The sequence below is a fragment of the Dendrobates tinctorius genome, unplaced genomic scaffold (assembly GCF_039654945.1).
Source record: "Dendrobates tinctorius isolate UK_male_01 unplaced genomic scaffold, ASM3965494v1 ptg000293l, whole genome shotgun sequence".
Lineage (NCBI taxonomy): Eukaryota > Metazoa > Chordata > Amphibia > Anura > Dendrobatidae > Dendrobates > Dendrobates tinctorius.
In genome coordinates this window covers 27,937,798-27,950,713 of record NW_027361960.1, presented here as the reverse complement: position 1 = coordinate 27,950,713, position 12,916 = coordinate 27,937,798, and the positions used below count along the sequence as shown (strand labels likewise).

Below are 12,916 nucleotides of genomic sequence, written 5' to 3'. Positions count from 1 at the left end.
CTTCAGGGCTTTTTTCCCTATCAGTCTGTTGGCTCTTGTTTTTGAGAGGGTTTTGGCAGATTGCAGACAGCAGCTTTTCTATTCTGTCCTATTTAGTTAGCTTGGGCCCCATCATTTGCTCAGCCTATCTTTCTATCTGTGTGTTTTTTCATCTTGCTTCACCATCATTATATGTTGGGGGCTGCCTATTGCTTTGGGGTCTGCTCTGGGGCAGTTTAGATTTCCCTTTCTGTCTTTAGGCTATGTAGTTCTCCGGCTGTGATCGAGGGGTCTAGGGCACCGTAGGAACCCCCCACGGCTACTGCTAGTTGTTGTTGTTAGGTTCAGGGGTCTGCAATCCGATAGCTGCCAACTTCTCTGGTTTTCTGGACTTAGCTAGTATTTCTGTTTTTGCCTCCTACGGTGACTCATTCATAACAGAGAACTGAGCAGCTGCACAGTTCTATCTCTCACTGCCTAACACTGATCTTTCAAATCAATACAGGGCAGGAAAGAAATCTGAAAAGGACCTGCACATTCCAACCTTTCCCTTGATGCACGTCCTGACACAACATACTTGGAACATGGGTAGCTCCTCACAAAATGCTAACTCATGATTAGCTGGAGGAATGTCCATGAAGCCTGAAAAGAATTTGAAGTGTGGACAAGACTAGAAGTTTTTCACCTGGTAATACACTTACAATAAAAAGGTAAGAAAAAGGAAAAATGGCTGTAGTGGTAAAACGTTAAATCAGAAATACCTGAACAGATACTTTTTTTATTATTAAAAATAGTCTCTGAAAATTTCCTACCTAAGCAATAAATCACAAGGATCCCCACGATCACTGGACCGAGTGGATTCTTACCACACAAAGCAGTAGTCTATCTTCCGCATGCTGCACAGGCCCATCCTATTATATGACTTATGATATCATTTGCGGAGGTAGAAACTTGCTGAACATTTTGATAATTGTGAAACTATATTTTATGTAAACGAATGTGTAAACTATATAAATTCTATATTAGAAGTAGATATACAGGGAGATTAACTCAAAAGAGCCCTCAATATTCTGTAATGACTCTCGCTAAGATGAAGCAATCTGAATGAAACGACATGGTCTTCAGTATCTGGAGCTTTGGGCCAGCTCGGGGGCATGCTACTTTGTACAATGAGGTAGATGCCGGACAGCCATTGGAATGTTTAACCTCCGGACATAACAGATGGCTGGAACAGGAACATGGCGGAAATTTAGTTCTTTTTCGGCAACAGAATAAATTCAAAGGAGCTTTGGTCACCATGGTTTGACACCACCAGACTTCTATCGTTGGAGTATGTACAAACAAAAAGTCTATCGAAACAAGCCTCGGACTGTGGAAGATTTGAAGGGAAACCTCCAACGTGAAATTGCTGCTAATCTCTCCGATAAGCTTACCGATATGCTAAAGAACATTGAGCACCACATTGAAATTTGTCTGGCAGAAAGTGGAGGTCATTTCCAGCATCGCATGCAATGCAATCGATTACACATATGTCAAGGTATGTAGGTCATTATTTGGTTCAGGCTGCTTCACCCGAACGGGAATTACGACAATAATGGGGGTCTCTTTCCAGTGATTCTCCCTGTACTATAGCTACATATAGAGTCTATTTTCAACACAAAATCAAAAGACATCACATTGTGGAGTACTTACTTTCATAACTTCAACTTGCAGATCTTCATATAGAGATGGGGTCACTTTAACGGCACTCAGCATTTGGTTAAGCAGCTGCTGTTCATCAGGTTCTGTTTCCACGGATACAAATCTGTCGTCGGTGAGAAGTTTCTATAGAAAAAAAGTAGCGGAGAAGCAATGAGTCAGCTCTGAGGTCATTATCGTCGTGCGACCAGCCATCCAGAGCTAAAGTCATTTTCCTATCCAAGAAAGAAGACACTTTATTTTAGATCAAGATGTTCAGCCTATATTTCTGCTAGAAGGTTTCACTATGGACTGAAATAAGGTCTCATTATGTATAAAAGTCATCAGAAATGGCAGAAAATTATATTAATGGGTTATTATAGTCAAAGGCATTTATACCATGACCTTAGTATTTGCTATATATGGTTGTAAGGTAGGTGGTCACAGAGAGGACATCAGGAGAAAGACTGGTTCCTGGAGTGATGCCCTCTTGCCAGGCATTGACAGGTATCACGCATGTGGCCTCTTATAATTCAAGAGGCACTAAACCTTCAACACGTTTGTTTTTTAATTTGAGTTACTTTTTAATTGCAAGCAGATCAGTGCAGGTCCAGGCCCTAACTTCCCCACCAAATGCTCAAAAAAAAAAAACCAAAGAGGTGTGTAACTCAGCCGCCCGGAGCACAAAGAGTGATATGGATTCGATAGAAAGCATAGACTTTGTAACCTAGAAAGCATGTGCTTCATAGCTGTGAACTACTGCCTGCTGCCTGGCTGCACGCTCCTGCCCGCTGCCTGGCTGCCCGCTCCCTGGCTGCCCGCTCCTGCCCGCTCCCTGGCTGCCCGCTGCCTGGCTGCCCGCTCCTGCCCGCTGCCTGGCTGCACGCTCCTGCCCGCTGCACGCTCCTGCCCGCTGCCTGGCTGCCCGCTCCTGCCTGCACGCTCCCTGGCTGCCCGCTCCTGCCTGCTCCCTGGCTGCACGCTCCCTGGCTGCCCGCTCCTGCCTGCACGCTCCCTGGCTGCCCGCTCCTGCCCGCTGCCTGGCTGCCCGCTCCTGCCCGCTGCCTGGCTGCACGCTCCTGCCCGCTGCCTGGCTGCACGCTCCTGCCCGCTGCCTGGCTGCACGCTCCTGCCCGCTCCCTGGCTGCACGCTCCTGCCCGCTCCCTGGCTGCCCGCTCCTGCCTGCACGCTCCCTGGCTGCCCGCTCCTGCCTGCACGCTCCCTGGCTGCCCGCTCCTGCCTGCACGCTCCCTGGCTGCCCGCTCCTGCCTGCATGCTCCCTGGCTGCCCGCTCCTGCCCGCTGCCTGGCTGCACGCTCCTGCCCGCTGCCTGGCTGCACGCTCCTGCCCGCTGCCTGGCTGCACGCTCCCTGGCTGCCCGCTCCCTGGCTGCACGCTCCTGCCCGCTGCCTGGCTGCACGCTCCTGCCCGCTGCCTGGCTGCCCGCTCCTGCCCGCTGCCTGGCTGCCCGCTGCCTGGCTGCACGCTCCTGCCCGCTGCCTGGCTGCACGCTCCTGCCCGCTGCCTGGCTGCACGCTCCTGCCCGCTGCCTGGCTGCACGCTCCTGCCCGCTGCCTGGCTGCACGCTCCTGCCCGCTGCCTGGCTGCACGCTCCTGCCCGCTGCCTGGCTGCACGCTCCTGCCCGCTGCGCAACCCTCAGGGTTTTTCTTGAGCAACTTATGGGAGTTCTCAGGACCGAGACGCCCAACGCCCTGCTTGCAATTAAAAAGGCACTCAAAGATAAGAAAAAAAAAGGTTTAGCTACTCAAGCACCTGATGGACACCAGATATGAGAGATGCCAATAACCCCCTTTGGTAATTAGTCCTTGGTCTTCATTATGCTAAATGTAATCAATTCATATTTTTCAGCTTCTGGACTGTTGCAGGAGAGACACCTAATTCATCAATACTGTGAGCTGTGATCTGGCCTCCAACAATGCCAAATACTGTACATACTCAAATAAAAGCAATCTATACTATACCACCTGATCTCCCCACTGTGACCTGCATGCCAGCTAGTGCTTGCTGTGCCAACTTCATATTCTTAGATTCCAGAGCAAGTTGAAGGGGGAGAAGGCATCTTTCCCTAAAACAACAAAAAAGCCAAAATAAAGATGTAGAAAAAAAATGTTTCTATGATAAATGAAGAAATTTATCAGATGGAACCCATGAATAGCTGTCAATTATCTCAAAATGTCTATTTCAGACCACATATTATGACTTGTTTGCAAGGATAACATTTCACATATTAATTTTATCGGTCATATCAAATATACAATGTATGGAAATCAGCAATATCAAGATGGCTTGTATTAGTGTAGGGCAATGCATATGAACCAAGGTTTGGCAGGCCACACGTGTAACATAATATAACTATTTAATGGCATTATTCCCAGTATATATGATAAATGTATGATTGGTTGGGGTCCAATCACTGAGACCCCGTTAAGGGCCTGTCACACTAAGCGATATCGCTATAACGTCACTGGTTTTTGTGACGTTATAGCGATATTGCTATGTCTGATACTTACCTCCGACCGCTCCCCCGCTGGTTATCGCTGATCGCGCGAGAACGTCCAGGACCGTTTCTCGTCGTCAGCTTCCTGCTGTGACGACGAGTGACGTGTGGACACGGGCGGGAGGACGTCAGGATCGCCTCGTCTGACAGGTAAGTAGCGACCCCCGATCCCTGCTATGTCGCTGGTGAGATCTGCCTGTGTGGCAGCTCACTAGCGACCACTTAGCGATGCACCAGCGATCCTGACCGCGTCATATCGCTGGTCGGGATCGCTGGTACATCGCTAAGTGTGACAGTACCTTTAGTCACAAGAATAAGGGGCATTTTATTCTTTGTCTGAATAGAGCGACATGGTGCATATGCGCTATCAATGTATAGCTCTGGCAAAAATTAACCGCTTCCCGACCGCCCACAGTAGATAAACGTTGGCGCTTGCTGGGCTTTGTGCAGCGCCGACGTTTATCTACTGTCGGCGGTTTTGTGCCCCCCGGGACCCCCACATACCTTACTATGCGGGGATCCCGGTGCACAATGCATGCTGGGACCCCCGACGTCATCGAAACCTGATTGGTTCAGGTCCTGATGACGTCAGCGTCACAGCAGCCAATGGGAGCGATCGCTGGGAAAGCTGCTTGTTTCCAGGCGATCTCACTCATTGTAACGCGGCTTGTCCTCTGATCTAACACTGACAGATGATCAGAGGTGAAGCAGCGATACTGTGTGACTAGATCGCTGCCTGGCACAGCTGATCGCTGCCTGGCACAGCTGTGCCAGGCAGCGATCTTGTCACACAGTAACGCTGCTTCACCTCTGATCATCTGTCATTGTGAGATCAGAGGAGAAGTCGCGTTATTATGTGCCAGGCAGCGATCTTGTCACATAGTAACGCTGCTTCACCTCTGATCATCTGTCAGTGTGAGATCAGAGGAGAAGTGGCGTTACTATGAGTCAGATCGCAGGGCAGCGATCTTGTCACAAAAATAAAAAAAAGTAAAGAAAAAAAAAAGCAGGTACACAGGTTAGGGCTAGGGTTAGGGCTAGGGCTGGGATTAAGGTTATGGGTGTGTTGGTGTTAGGTTTGTGGTTAGGGTTATGGTTAGGGCTGAGATTAGGGTTAGGGGTGTGTTGGGGTTAGGGTTGGAATTAGAATTGGGGGTTTCCACTGTTTAGGTACATCAGGGGCTCTGTAAATGCAATATGACGCCCGGAGACCATTCCATCAAAGTCTGCATTTCAGAACGTCACTACTTCCCTTCCGAGCCCCACCGTGTGCCCAAACAGTAGTTTTCTCCCACATATAGGGTACCAAAGTACTCAGGACAAATTGGACAACAACTTTTGGGATCCAATTTCTCCTGTTTCCCTTAGGAAAATAAAAATTGGAGGCTAAAAGATCATTTTTGTGGAAAAAAAATGATTTTTTTTATTTTCACGCCTTTACATTATAAACTTTACTGAAACACTTGGGGGTTCAAAGTTCTCACCACACATCTAGATAAGTCCCTTGGGGGGTCTAGTTTCCAAAATGGGGTCACTTGTGGGGGGATTTCCACTGTTTAGGTACATCAGGGGCTCTGCAAACGCGACATGACACCCGCAGACCATTCCATCAAAGTCTGCATTTCAGAACGTCACTACTTCCCTTCCGAGCCCCACCGTGTGCCCAAACAGTAGTTTCCTCCCACATATAGGGTACCAAAGTACTCAGGACAAATTGGACAACAACTTTTGGGATCCAATTTCTCCTGTTTCCCTTAGGAAAATAAAAATTGGAGGCTAAAAGATCATTTTTGTGGAAAAAAAATGATTTTTTTTATTTTCACGCCTTTACATTATAAACTTTACTGAAACACTTGGGGGTTCAAAGTTCTCACCACACATCTAGATAAGTCCCTTGGGGGGTCTAGTTTCCAAAATGGGGTCACTTGTGGGGGGATTTCCACTGTTTAGGTACATCAGGGGCTCTGCAAACGCGACATGACACCGGCAGACCATTCCATCAAAGTCTGCATTTCAGAACGTCACTACTTCCCTTCCGAGCCCCACCGTGTGCCCAAACAGTAGTTTTCTCCTTCGTCTCATTGGGGGACACAGAGACTGTGGGTGTGTGCTTCTGCCGTCTGGAGGCTGACACTAAGTATACAAAAAAAGAGTTAGCTCCTCCTCCGCCGCATACCCCCTCGCCCCCAGACCGGGCGTAACTCAGTTTTTTGCTTAGTGTCTGATGGAGGCACACGCAGTCTGGAGCTCCAGACTAGATTTTTTTTTTTTTTTGCCTTCTTTTCTATGAAGATAAGACAGGGGCGACGGATCCTATAGAGAGGGTCCGATCTCCCCAAATCATCAACGGGCGACCACGTGTGAGTAACCCTCCACGTGTTTCTCTCCCGCACCGAGGGACACATCTGGGACTTTTCCCCAGACAACCATTTTTCTTTTTTATTTTGTAAAGAGGCTGCAACGCATCCTGATAAGAGGATTCGGTTTCCCCATAACCTCAACGGGCGAGCACGTGTGAGCGACCCTCCACGTTGTTCCTCTCCTGCAACGCGATTCATTGAGGCCCCTTCCTCCCCTAGGTAGTGAGACCAGGGGTTGAGTTGGAGGCGCAGGTGAGCCGAGGGATCGATGTTTTGTCCCGATACCAGAAGCCTCCCCCTCCCTGCCCGGGGATGGAGTTGAGAGCACCCCAAGAGAGCCCCCACGGCGTACCTATGGGTGAGTGGAAGGCCCTGCTCACCTTTGATAAATGGGGAGGTCCGCCTCTCTCCTGGCACCGCAGGTACCCGGTGCTGCCCCCGGCGAGTAACGCCGCACGCCCTGTCTACCGGAGTGCGGCCGCGGCCCCCGCTGCATGAGGAAGTCCGTGGGTATCGCGCGAGGCTCCGCCCGCCGACTTCCGGTGGTAGCCGGAAGACCCGCCCACTAACTTCCGGTACGGCTCAGCCCAGGGGGTGGAGAGCGGCGGGCGTACACAGTACCGGAGCGGAAACTCCCGACCCCCCTCCCCCCTCGCATTTCCGCGGTCGTTCAGCAGGAGTGGAACGTTACCTGTGGGTGAGTGCAACCCCGTTTCGAGAGCCGCACTGGTACTCAGGGAAGGGGTTACCCTCCTCCTCCTTCTACCCTACCTTCAAGCTTGGGCAATATGTCTGGCAAAGGGAAAGCTCACTCTTTCCTATACGCTGTTTGCGTCTCCTGTGGGGTCAGGCTGCCAAAGGCGCAGGCGGGTAAATTTTGTGAAGCCTGCGACTCGGAGCGCGCCCAGGAGCCCCCCACTGTTTCAGAGCCCAGGGGTCAGGACCCCCCGGAATGGGCGGTATCTTTATCACATTCTATGTTGTCCCTTACAAGGGCAATTGAATCCCTTCGAGGCCCGGGCAGGGACAAGGATGGTGGTCTGCCAGCGGAAGACAGCTCGTCCACGTCTCAGGACCCTCCGATCGTTAGAGGCCGCTCCAGTTCCAGACAAGCTCATGGCAAAAGAGCTCGTTCCCCGTCGGCCGGGCCCTCCGGGGCTTTGGCGGCGGGTATTAGGGCATCTCGTTCCCCGTCGCTGAGCTCAGGGAGCGATCAGGATGAGGGCGAGGAGGAGGAGGCCTGGAATCTAGAAAGCCTGGGATACCAAGACTCGGTGGACAGCCTCATTGAGGCAGTCAACCAGACATTAGAGATCGAGGACGATGTGTCCACGGCCTCAGGTCACAAGGTCTCCTTCAAGAATACCAGGCGACCACATAGAAGGTTTGCTATGCATCCGGAGTTCGAGGATCTAGTCCTAAAACATAGAGAACACCCGGATAAGCGTTTTGCAATGCAAAAAGCGCTGCAAGCAAAGTATCCGTTTCCTCCTGAGCTCCATAAAGGATGGGTGGAGTCGCCAGTAGTGGACCCACCGGTATCACGTTTAGCATCAAGGTCGCTATTGTCGATACCCAGTGTTTCTTCCATCAAGGACCCAACTGATCGCCTCATAGAGGGGCTTGCCCGCTCAGTGTATGAGGCAGCAGGGTCGGCTCTGGCCCCCTCCTTTGCGGCAACTTGGGTGGCTAAGGCCATGGTTTCATGGGCGGACGCTCTGCATAAGGCCCTCCAAGACAGGGATCTGCCCGCGGAGGTCTTGGAAGTTGCAAATCAGATATCAGGAGCGAGTGATTATCTCATCAGCGCCTCACTGGACGCGGCCGAGTGTTCGGCTGTGGCAGCAGCAAATGCGATCGCCATTAGGCGAGCATTATGGCTGAGGTTGTGGAAAGCGGATTCTATCTCTAAAAAATCCTTAACCTCATTGCCTTTTCAGGGCAATCGGTTGTTCGGTGAGAAGCTTGATAAGCTTATCTCAGAAGCCACAGGGGGGAGAAGTAGTTTCCTCCCGCAGCAGAGGAGTTGCCCGGCATTCAGGCAAACGCAGAGGCGTTTTCGGCCTTTTCGTAGCCCCTGGGGGGGGACTTCAGCCAGGGCATCCTCTTCCGCAAACAATGGCCAGAGTAGGGAAAGGCAAACCTCTTACAGGGCCAATCCGCTGGGTAGAGGCCGAGGCCGTTTGCCCAGAGCAAGGGGGGCCAGATCCCAAAAGCCTCCGGCAAAATGACTCGAGGCGCTTTGTACCTACGGACGACAGAGTGGGCGGACGCCTACTAGGGTTCAGCCACGTTTGGGTCGCAGTGGCACGCGACGCTTGGGTGGCGGAATTGATATCGTCCGGGTACAAGATAGAGTTTGTCGGACTCCCGCCACAGCGATTCTTCCGTTCCCGACTTTCCGGGACAGAATCGCAGGCGGAAGGGTTGTTACAGGCCATAATGACGCTTCAGCGCAAAGGGGTCATTGTCCCAGTGCCGCAAGGCGAAGAGACGCAGGGTTTTTACTCCAACCTGTTTTCGGTCCCCAAAAAAGACGGGACTGTGAGGCCGGTACTGGATCTAAAGATCCTGAACAAATTCATCAGGGTCAGGCGGTTCCGGATGGAGTCCCTCCGCTCGGTCATTGCAGCCATGGATCCGGGGGAATTTCTGGCCTCGATCGATGTGCAGGATGCATATCTACACATTCCGATATTTCCTCCACACCAGAGGTTCCTGCGTTTTGCGATCGGAGGGCGACATTTCCAATTTGTGGCTCTGCCCTTCGGTTTGGCCACTGCCCCCAGAGTCTTTACAAAGATAATGGCGGTGGTTATGGCCATCCTGCATGCACGGGGCATAACGGTACTACCGTACCTGGACGACCTTTTGGTAAAGGGTCCGTCGTTTCAGGCGTGCCAGAGGAATGTCAGTATCACTCTGGATACCCTGGCCCGTCTAGGCTGGTTGATCAATCGAAACAAGTCGTCCTTGGTTCCAGCCCAGAGAATCGTATTCCTAGGCATGGCTTTCGACACCTCCCGGGGGCTGGTGATCCTCCCTCAGGACAAGGCGCGAAGGATCAAGCAGGGGGTACGGAACCTTCTACAGCCAGGCACCAGATCCATCAGGTACGGCATGAGTGTGTTGGGCAGAATGGTGGCGGCGATGGAGGCAATCCCGTTTGCCCAGTTCCATCTCCGTCCGCTTCAGCATGCGCTCTTGTCAGCATGGGACCGGGGGCTGCTGTCTCTCAATCATCAGTGCAAGTTGCTTCCGCCGGTCCGGCGATCACTCAGATGGTGGACTCGCGACTCGTCCCTGGTCCAGGGGAAACCTTTTCCCCCGGAACAGTGGTTGGTGGTGACGACCGATGCAAGCCTGCATGGTTGGGGAGCAGTTTTCCAGAGTCACACAGCCTAGGGGCGGTGGTCCATTCGGGAGATAAATCTCCCGATCAACATTCTGGAGATACGGGCAATACGATTGGCCCTGCAACATTTTCAGCGGTTGCTGAGACACCGGCCGGTGCGCATTCAGTCGGACAATGCTACAGCAGTAGCATATGTCAACCATCAAGGGGGCACGCGCAGCCAGGCAGCCATGCGCGAGGTTGGGCTGGTACTGCGTTGGGCAGAGAAGAACCACGTGGTAATTTCAGCGGTGCACATTCCGGGAGTCGAAAACTGGGCGGCAGATTTTCTCAGCCGACAGGGGGTCACGGCAGGGGAATGGTCCCTGCATCCCGAGGTCTTTCAACAGATCTGCCAACGGTGGGGGACACCAGACGTGGACCTTATGGCATCCAGAGAGAACGCCAAAGTACAAAGGTTTGTCGCTCGATCCCTCGACCCGCAGGCAATCGCAGCAGACGCTCTGGTGCTTCCGTGGAGCCAGTTTTCGTCTCCCGTACTTGTTTCCCCCGCTGCCTCTGCTTCCAAGAGTCATCAGAAAAATAAGGAGAGAGAAGGTTCCAGCAATTCTGGTGGCCCCAGACTGGCCCCGGCGGGCCTGGTATGCAGATCTGGTTCAACTAGTGGTGGACGTACCTTGGCGTCTCCCAGATCGGCCGGACTTACTGTCCCAGGGGCCGATCTGCCATCCGAACTTAGGGGCCCTGTGTTTGACGGTGTGGCCATTGAATCTTGGCTGTTAACACAGGCAGGATTCAGGCGCGATGTGGCGGCCACGATGGTGAGTGCCCGGAAGCCTTCCTCGGCGAAAGTATATCACCGGACTTGGGAAGTTTTTTTCCGTTGGTGTAGGGATCGCGGAGTGGCTCCTCTGGTTTTTTCGATCCCCAACGTACTGGCTTTTCTGCAGGCAGGGCTGGACGCAGGATTGGCTCCGAGTTCGCTCAGAACGCAAATCTCGGCCCTGTCGGTGCTTTTCCAACGAAAGGTCGCTTCCGTCTGGCAGGTTAGGACGTTTATGCAGGGGGTCGCACATTTAGTACCCCCCTATAAGGCGCCGACGGAATCATGGGACCTGAACTTGGTGCTCAACGCCCTTCAGGAGGCTCCTTTCGAACCATTGCAAGAAGTCTCCTTACCTTACCTGTCCAGAAAGGTCGTTTTTCTGGTTGCTATAACGTCTATTAGGCGGGTTTCGGAATTGGCGGCCTTATCTTGTAAACCGCCGTTCCTAACCTTTTATAAAGATAAGGTAGTTTTAAGGCCAGCTCCTCCCTTCTTGCCGAAGGTTGTGTCTGCGTTCCATATCAACGAAGACATTGTCTTACCCTCGTTTTGCCCGGCACCGGTGCACAGGGTAGAAAAGGCATTGCACGAGCCCTTAGGAGGTATGTGACAAGGACAGCACCATTCCGCCAGACAGACTCTCTATTCGTGATTCCAGAAGGGCGGCGGAAGGGGCTCGCTGCGTCCAAAGCGACTTTGGCCAGATGGGTTCGCCTGACGATCCAAGAATCTTATGAAATCAGTGGCACGCCGGTTCCGGCAGGGATCAAGGCACACTCGGCTCGAGCAGTGGGTGCCTCATGGGCACTGCGACACCAGGCTTCAGCGGAGCAGGTGTGCAAAGCAGCTACCTGGTCCAGTTTGCATACGTTTGTCAAACATTATAACGTACATACCCAAGCATCCTCGGATGCAAGCCTGGGAAGAAAGATTCTCCAGGCAGCAGTTGCGCACCTCTAATCAGGGGCGCAAATTAGCATGGATTGGGTGAGCTAAGATCCCGCCCAGAGGACTGCTTTAGAACGTCCCACAGTCTCTGTGTCCCCCAATGAGACGAAGGAGAAACATGGATTTTTGTGAGTACTCACCGTAAAATCCTTTTCTCCGAGACGCTCATTGGGGGACACAGCACCCACCCTATTAGCCAGTTGGCATTTACTTATTTTGAGTTATACAAATCCTTTTGTAGGGTTTAGGGTGGCCCCTTTTTCAGACATATAATTTCTTACCTGAGTTTAAGGCGCGTTCTCCTACTGCTTATGCACTAAACTGAGTTACGCCCGGTCTGGGGGCGAGGGTGTATGCGGCGGAGGAGGAGCTAACTCTTTTTTTGTATACTTAGTGTCAGCCTCCAGAGGGCAGAAGCACACACCCACAGTCTCTGTGTCCCCCAATGAGCGTCTCGGAGAAAAGGATTTTACGGTGAGTACTCACAAAAATCCATGTTTCTCCCACATATAGGGTACCAAAGTACTCAGGACAAATTGGACAACAACTTTTGGGGTCCAATTTCTCCTGTTACCCTTAGGAAAATAAAAATTGGAGGCTAAAAGATCATTTTTGTGGAAAAAAAATGATTTTTTTTATTTTCACGGCTCTACATTATAAACTTTAGTGAAACACTTGGGGGTTCAAAGTTCTCACCACACATCTAGATAAGTCCCTTGGGGGGGTCTAATTTCCAAAATGGGGTCACTTGTGGGGGTTTTCCACTGTTTAGGTACATCAGGGGCTCTCCAAATGCGACATGGCATCCGATCTCAATTCCAGCCAATTCTGCATTGAAAAAGTCAAACGGCACTCCTTCCGTTCTGAGCTCTGCCGTGTGCTCAAACAGTGGTTTAGCCCCACATACGGGGTATTGGCGTATTCGGGAGAAATTGCACAAAAAATTTTGTGGTTCATTTTCTCTTTTTACACTTGTGAAAATAAAAAAAAATGGTTTTGAAGTAAAATGTTTGTGAAAAAAAGTTAAATGTTTATTTTTTCCTTCCATATTCCATTCATTCATGTGAAGCACCTGAAGGGTTAATAAACTTCTTGAATGTAGTTTTGAGTACATTGAGAGGTGCAGTTTTTAGAATGGTGTCACTTTTGGGTATTTTCTGTCATATTGACCCCCCAAACTCACTTCAAATGTGAGGTGGTCCCTAAAAAAAAATGGTGTTGCAAATTTTGTTGTAAAAATGAGAAATCGCT

At 51.2% G+C, this 12,916-nt stretch overlaps 1 long non-coding RNA gene across 1 annotated transcript in view; it reads right to left on the bottom strand.

Moving 5' to 3' along the window:
* Window positions 1-482: 482 nt before the first annotated feature.
* Window positions 483-12,916, bottom strand: part of LOC141072962 (uncharacterized) — a 61,377-nt gene continuing 48,943 nt past the window's right edge. The window contains exons 2-3 of the long non-coding RNA XR_012226915.1: window positions 3,644-3,744; window positions 483-1,803 (exon numbers count right to left, since the gene is read on the bottom strand). This is a non-coding gene — a long non-coding RNA (uncharacterized lncRNA). The remainder of the gene's footprint in view (window positions 1,804-3,643; window positions 3,745-12,916) is intronic.